Source organism: Theropithecus gelada, chromosome 6 (genome assembly GCF_003255815.1).
Source record: "Theropithecus gelada isolate Dixy chromosome 6, Tgel_1.0, whole genome shotgun sequence".
Taxonomy (NCBI): domain Eukaryota; kingdom Metazoa; phylum Chordata; class Mammalia; order Primates; family Cercopithecidae; genus Theropithecus; species Theropithecus gelada.
In genome coordinates this window covers 121,189,493-121,197,067 of record NC_037673.1, presented here as the reverse complement: position 1 = coordinate 121,197,067, position 7,575 = coordinate 121,189,493, and the positions used below count along the sequence as shown (strand labels likewise).

The window sequence follows — 7,575 nt, the reverse complement described above, 5'->3', positions numbered from 1 at the left end:
TCAGTCTGGTGGGGAAGATAGCATATGAATGACTAATTACAGTACAAACAGTAAAGTCCCATAATACGGAGATGAACAGAAGGATATTCGAGCATACATTTTAAATTTAAATTTCTTTAACATGTGCACCAATTAAAATGGTAGGCTTACCCCAAAAAACACATTCTGAGGCTGTTGCAAAAGACTCTAATATTTTGATACAAAAAGCTTTCTAAAAACAGATGGGTAACTAACTAGTAATATAGGTACCTCTTTATCTTTTTTTCTGTAAGGGAACTCTGGAAAGGTTTCTAAATACTCTTTTCTTCTAACAGAGTTACTTATTTCTAACAAAGTTATTTTATCTTTTTATTTTTATGTTTTGAGACAGGGTCTCACTGTGTCACTCAGTGCACTGGAGTGCAGTGGCACGATCGTAGCTCACTGCAGCCTTGACCTCTTGGGCTCACAAGATCCTCCTGCCTCAGCCTCACGAGTAGCTGGGACTACAGGCATGTGCCACCACATATGGCTATTTTTTTTTTTGTAGACGTGGGGTCTCCTCGTGTTGCTCAGGATCATCTCAAACTCCTGGCCTTAAGTAATCCTACCACTTCAGCCTCCCAAACTGTTAGGATTACAGTTGTGAGCCACTGCACCTGGCCTAATTTCTAATGATAGTATTTGCCAGTAAAATAACTTAAAACAGGCTTAGTGCAATAGCTCACATCTGTAATCCTGGCACTTTGGGGGGCCAAGGCAGGTGGATCACTTGAGGTCAGGAGTCCGAGAGCAGCCTGGCCAACATGGTGAAATCCTGTCTCTACTAAAAGTACAAAAAATTAGCTGGGCATGGTGGCACACACCTACAATCCCAGTTACTCGGGAGGCTGAGGCAGGAAAATAGCTTGGACATAGGAGGCACAGGTTGCAGTGAGCCAAGATCACGCCACTGCACTCCAGCCTAGGCAACAGAGCGAGACTCTGTCTCAAAAAAAAAAGAAAAAGAAAAAAAAATCAAATATTTTAAAGAGATTTTACCTATTCATTCATACTCTTACACAATTTTAAAAATATTTTCATGTGGCTTACAAAAATACATACAATAGCACAGAATAAATGAAAATAGCAGCAAAATGACTATATCTGTGTATCTTTCTATATCAATTTCCTCTCAATATCAATTTCCTATTCCCCACAAATAGCTATTTCCTCTCTCCTGGTTTCAATTATTTGTGGCTATCTGGAAAGCTCTGGTTTCCTCTGGAACTGATCAGTGCCTTGCTCTGGCCCCAGCCTGCCCTGGCTTGTCTTCATGTGGGGTCTGCGTCACCTTCACAAGCACAATTCAGTCTCCAAATGACTCAGGCAAGAACTTTTGTCTCAAACGAGAGCCATTGGATCGTAGGTTATAGAAGCCTCAACAAACAGGATATTCCATCTCAAATTGATGGCCTCTTGGCAAACACAATAATGCCTCCCAAGGAAGCATATGATTCTCAGGAACACCACAGCACGTCATCAGCCACAGTCACTGAAGGAAACAGGTTAGGAATCTGCTCACTGGCACTTCCTGGTTGAAGTACAATTAGTGTCTTTTTTGAATATGTGCAGCTTTGGGATTATTAATTTCAGCATGAGAAATCATTAGTATTCTTAATTTAAAGAGGAAATCTTTGGACAGGAGTCTGCGGCTATAAATCAATACTAAAGATTTTCTCTGAATTATGATGTTTTTACCTGACTCTGAAAATGGATTTTTTTTTCCCTTTTCATTTTTGAGCTTTCGAATTTGACTTAGCACACGGACTCTGTCAGGTTCCTGTGGTGAATTGATAATGAAATTAGGAGAGACAGGGTCCATTGACTTAGAAGACCTGTGCCATTAGTTAAGTCTTCCCTCTGTTTCTGCAACTGGCTTGACACCCACTTAGTCACCTGGGTTTTGGCACTTGCCTCTGACACTAACACTTGAGAGAGCAGAGCTCAGAATGGAGATGAGGAGGTAGCACAGGAAATAGGCATTATCAAAAAAAGACAGAGGTAAAATCAATACCTCCATTAACATCTAGAAGCAGACTTTTCAAAGAACATTTATATGTTTAGCTGACAGTAATGTACCAAGAAGACTACTTCCTTTATAGGTCACAAAGTATGGAACTATCCCTATGGTGTTATTTATTTTTCTTCCCATTTGGCTAAGAAGTATCATCAATAGGATTTAAAACTAAAAATAAACAAACAAAAAACTCTGCCCAGCAAAAATACTCAAATAAAGGGTACAATTTTCAACAAAGTAGATACAACAAAATTCTAGTAATATACATCAAAATTATTAATGTACAGTAAAATAGCTATTCTCTTGAAGTTTGTCATAAGGCTTTGATGTATACATATATCTTTTTATAAGGTCATTACTTTTGTGATGCATGTGACTTGAGATACCTGTATTGCAATGAAATGTATGTTTCTGGTTTTGTTTTAATGGCATTGTGTTACTGTTGTTATCCTGTCATGTTCAAATATAGGTTTAATTCCTGGTTTTCACATTCCTTAGCTCTGTGACTGTCAGAAGTCAACTTACATCATGCTCGGTTTCCCTATGTGTTACAGTAGTATTAGGAGAAATAAGTGATAGATGTGTGTAAATGCCTAGCACAGTGCCTGGCACAAAATAGGGTCTCAGTAGATGCTAGTCCCCCACCTCCCCACCCCACCCCTCATTGCTTTCTCTTCCTCCCATGTTGGTTCCCTTGCCTCCTCTGCTTTGCCATCTCCTTCTCTACACCGTCAAAGGAACACCTCTGGGCAAAGGAGACCACATTCATTTATGTCAGATAACACATTGACCTGGTGGCCTTCATTCCAGTGTAAAGAGGCTGGGTACCTTCCCTGTAGCTGTCATTCTTGCTCCTCTGGTGTTCTTTGCTAGTGCCTGTGCACAGGAGCCAAAGCTTGGTGTGGCCACCTATTATCACTAAGCAGTGTAGGATTTGGGGCCTGTCTCACCTCCAGGAACAGAAGTTGGAGCAAATAAAAAGACGTAGTCTGTCAACTTGGACTTTGCAGGACACTCTGAACTTGAGTCCAATCTTCAAGAAAGAACAGGTTTAGAACAAAGAAGTATTGAGAACCTTGGAAGAAAGTGAGATCGCCTTAAAATCCATCTGAGCAAAAGATAGGTTCAGCAGTATCTGACATGCATCCTAGACCATGGAAAAGCACATTTCAAAAAGTTCAAAGAAAATATATGTTTGGTCCCAGGGCCAGAGGGTTTTCTAGAAGAGTATAAGTAGGTCCAGAAGGACTAGAAAATTAAATTCTAACTATATAATAAAAATTAGCCAGATATGGAAGAAAAACTAAAGAAATCAATATGGTTGCTTGGGAACTCTCCTTGGAGCTCAGATATTAAAAGGCATGTTTGAAAGATCAAAGAACTTGTAGCCAAGAACAAAAGCAATTCAATAGCACAAACCTAAAAGAATGGTGTCATATAGAAGAAAGTGAAAAATAAGCACAATTTTGCTGAATAAAAGGTTAAAAATGACTTTTACTAATGTGTACAGAGTAAGAACAAGGAACTGTTAGCCACATTTCTAAGAGATCATGATGTAATGATAATGAGACAAAGAGAAAATAGAATGACTTAACTCCATTTTGCTTGTGTCTTTTCCACTAGAAGAATGACCTTCAGACTGAAAATGCAGATGTGGCTGACAATTGCAGACAAAAAGTGTTCTCTATCAGGCAGGGAGCCCCGGGGTGATTTTCCATAGGCCAGTGTCAGCAGGATGAAGAAAACTGGAAGCCAGTTTTCTTCTACTGACTAGAAGTTGCTGGGCAACTACTGTGATGGCCCATACAAGAGGAGATAAGGACACAGTCCAGAGGAACAGAGCAAAGCAGGCACAGGGGAGAGGCGCTAAGAGGGCGGAAATGACAGAATAACCCACGGCAAAGCCTCTAGAAAAGCGCTGGATGTGCTGCTTGAGGTGAACTTACAGAAGGAAAGGATTCCACACATCTTTTGTGTAAGCAGAAAGCAAACAGGATGGGGACGGGGAGAGCAACCACATGAGTCGATTCATGGAGACAGAAAGTGAGGCTGTGTTGGAGACATAGTGAGAATCCCGGTTCATCAGAGTCACAGGTTATTTCCAGGGAAATAGCTGGCTATAAAGGGGCCTTAGAGGAAGGGATAAACACTATGTCTGAAGGGTTTACTACCTGTCAGAAAGTCTCCAATAAGCGCTCCACGCCTGATGAGGATCCAGAGAGGAATTAAAAACAAAACAAAACAAAAAAACACGCACATATAGAGCCATTCATTTGCCTCCTCATTCTGGGGATACCATGTAATCTGAATATATAGTTGAAATCTGAAGGAATCAAGAGTTTCGTGAATTTTTTTGTTTTGTTTTGTGTGGGATTGATTAGTTAACAGTGAAACTGTTGAAAACTGTGGACAGAGCCACCCCCCCTCTCCCTGTGAAAGGCAGGGAATCTGGATTAATTCTTTAATTTCAGGGTGTTAATGCCAGTAAAGAAAGCCTTGTGGTACCACCAGAGCCGATGCTGAGGCTTCCTAAGGCCGATTGCGGGGGTCATGAGAAGGAAGTGACATATGGGCTGAGAACTTCCAGACCAGTAGAGCTTAGCCTGAAGAAATACTCTGCATGTTTGGAGTGTGAAAACTGTATTCAGACCACGGTGCCTCATTTTAAAGAAAAATGTTGCCAAACTGAACTCTGCCAGATGAGGAATCAAAGATGGCTAGCTAGGAGTTAACTGACATAGCAGGAAATCTGGTTATCAATTCCATGTAGCCTTAGAGGAAGAATGTCATCCAATTCTGAGGCAATGTAGCGTCAAGGTCAAGCTCAGAAGCTCTAGACTCAAATATGAGGGTTAAAATTCCGGCCCTACTATGAATTACATTACCTTTTCTGTTTAATAACATTAATAATAATAATTGCATAGAATTGTTGGGGGGATGAAATGAATTAATACGCATCACGTGCCTAAAACAGTGCCTGGAACAGCAGTCACTTAATGCATGTTGGTTATTATTAATATTATTATCCAGTGAATAATAGTTATAATAAAACAGATAGGTATATATTGCTATATTAAAGAATGTTTTGCGATTCAAATCGTTGAACAAAGTAAACAGGGTTACCTTTTAAATAGCCCCTGAGGCCGCTGCGAGAGGAGCCGAGCCGCCGCCATGTCTGCGCAGCTGCAATAGATGGTCGTGCGGAACTGCCCCAGTTTCCTCATCAAGAGGAGTTGAGTAGACCTACAGCACAGAGCCCAATAACCTGAAGGCCTGCAACTCCTTCCGCCACAACGGGCTGATTCACTGCAAGACTGTGGGCGTGGAGCCGGCAGCCGACTGCAGAGGTGTGGTGGTGGTCATGAAGCGCAGATTCAGCCAGCGGAAGCCTGCCACCGCCTATGTGCGGACTATGGTCAACAAGAATGCTCGCGCCACGCTCAGCAGCATCGGACACGTGATACTCAAGAACACGTATGCCCCGACCTGCGCATGGCTGCCATCCCCAGGGCCAGCGCCCTGCACGGCCAGAAGCCTGTAATGGTGAAGAGGAAGCGGACCTGCCCCACCAAGAGCTCCTGAGGCCGCGCCCCCAAAGCAATAAAAAGTCAGCTGGCTTTCTCAAAAAAAAGTATAATAATAAAATAAAATAAAATAAAAAATAAAAAAGTTAAAATGTTTAACCAGAGATTAGAGGATCATCTGAAAGAAGCAAGGAGGAGCTGCTGCCTGCTTTCAGTAGACAGGAACTGGCTGAGTCTAGTTTTTCTGACTTTTGGAGTATATACGTACATATGTATAAATATATATATATAGTGACAGGGTCTCGCTCTGTTGCCCAGTTTTGAGTGCATGATCATAGCTCGCTGTAACTTCGACCTCCTGAACTCAAGTAATCCTCCTACCTCAGCCTACTGAGGATGAGAAATGGATATGAAAAGGATGGGCGCGGTGGCTCATGCTGTTAATCTCAGCACTTTGGAAGGCAGAGGCAGGCGGATCACCTGAGGTCGGGAGTTCGAAACCAACCTAATCAACATGGAGAAACCCTATCTCTACTAAAAATACAAATTTAGCTGGACATGGTGGTGCATGCCTGTAATCTCAGCTACTTGAGAGGCTGAGGCAGGAGAATCGCTTGAACCCGGGAGGTGGAGGTTGTGGTAAGCCAAGATCGTGCCATTGCACTCCGGCCTGGGCAACAAGAGCGAAACTCCGTCTCAAAAAAAAAAAGGATATTTCAAGTGCTCTTCATTTTGACTTATAGATGTATCACTGGTAGTAAAGTATTTATTAAATGTCCTGTGAAACTTTCCTTGTCAGGAGGAAGTATCTATTTTATAGATTCCCAAGGCCATAGATCTTAAATTAGATCTATCCTTAAATTAGGACATCGCTGTGTATTTCAATTTGCGTTGAGTCCAATCCTGGGGAAAGCTATAGGTTCAGTCGATAAGGCAGAAATAAAGAGTACAGACTTGTTCATAGAAATTCATTCCAAAATGTGAAATAAAGGAGTTTTAATCTACTGTCAAAACTGCCACAAACATTTCTTTGTCATTAGTGAACTAATTGTACTTTAATCGAGTCAGCAGTGAGCAATAAGAATCCATGAGGAAATACAGTAATATAGTACAGATTTTTATTTCCTTCAAGAGCTCTCCTCAGAATTCATGATCTCAGTGAGAACATTGGTAATCTGTGAATTATCTGGGCTCTCAAAATGCAGAAAAGAATCAAAGGAGATTTAGAAAGGAGCACTGGCCCATTTTACTGAGAATTCAGCCAGGCTGATCTGCTCAATGGTTAAAGAGTAACAGCAACTACATTAAACACCAGAATGGTCAGTGCAATTAATGCAATTAAAGTATTTAGTCCTGGCAGCTGTAAGGTCAAATAGAGGTAGCTTTGTAACAACAATCTGCCACTGCAAAATTACTGACATTTCCAACTAAATTATATTCTCTAAATTGTTGCCTTAATGCTAAATAAATAAAGTTATGCTAATGTAGGGACTGATTACAGATTGAAATTAGCACAATTGCTTGTTATACAGTCTGCTAGGGTTAACATTTTTTAAAAACATAATTAATGGCCTTTGCTTACTGTCTCTGGTTATAGATCCTGCAGCTCATTTGCATTCTTTTGCAATATGCTGACAGTGCTAAATGTCTAAGAAGAAAGATCTCATCTGCAGGCGGAAAATGCGTTTTTCACGTCATCAAGCTAAAACTTGTTATGGTTTCAGGGCAGTGTTGATAACAAAAATGACCAGAAAAGGAATGGATAAGAATGAGGCTAGAATCCGTTTTTCTTTTCAGTCTTGTGATCCAAGCCTTTTCTGGAGTCAATGTGAAATGTAATTGCTCTTTTGACCTCTATCTTCTCTCTCCCCAGGTCTGAGGAAGAGCTACACTGGTTGATTATTGCAGGAATGAAAGGCACTCTGACCTTGTCGACCGAACGCCTTGCTGCTTTCAATGTTGCCCATTATACTGAAGGCAGGCAACTCCTGGAGAGAGGCGGAATCTACAGGA

General features: G+C 41.2%; 1 pseudogene; it reads left to right on the top strand.

The window, feature by feature from the left end:
* Positions 1-5,209: 5,209 nt before the first annotated feature.
* On the top strand, positions 5,210-5,620 carry LOC112626776 (annotated as a pseudogene).
* The last annotated feature ends 1,955 nt before the right edge of the window (positions 5,621-7,575 follow it).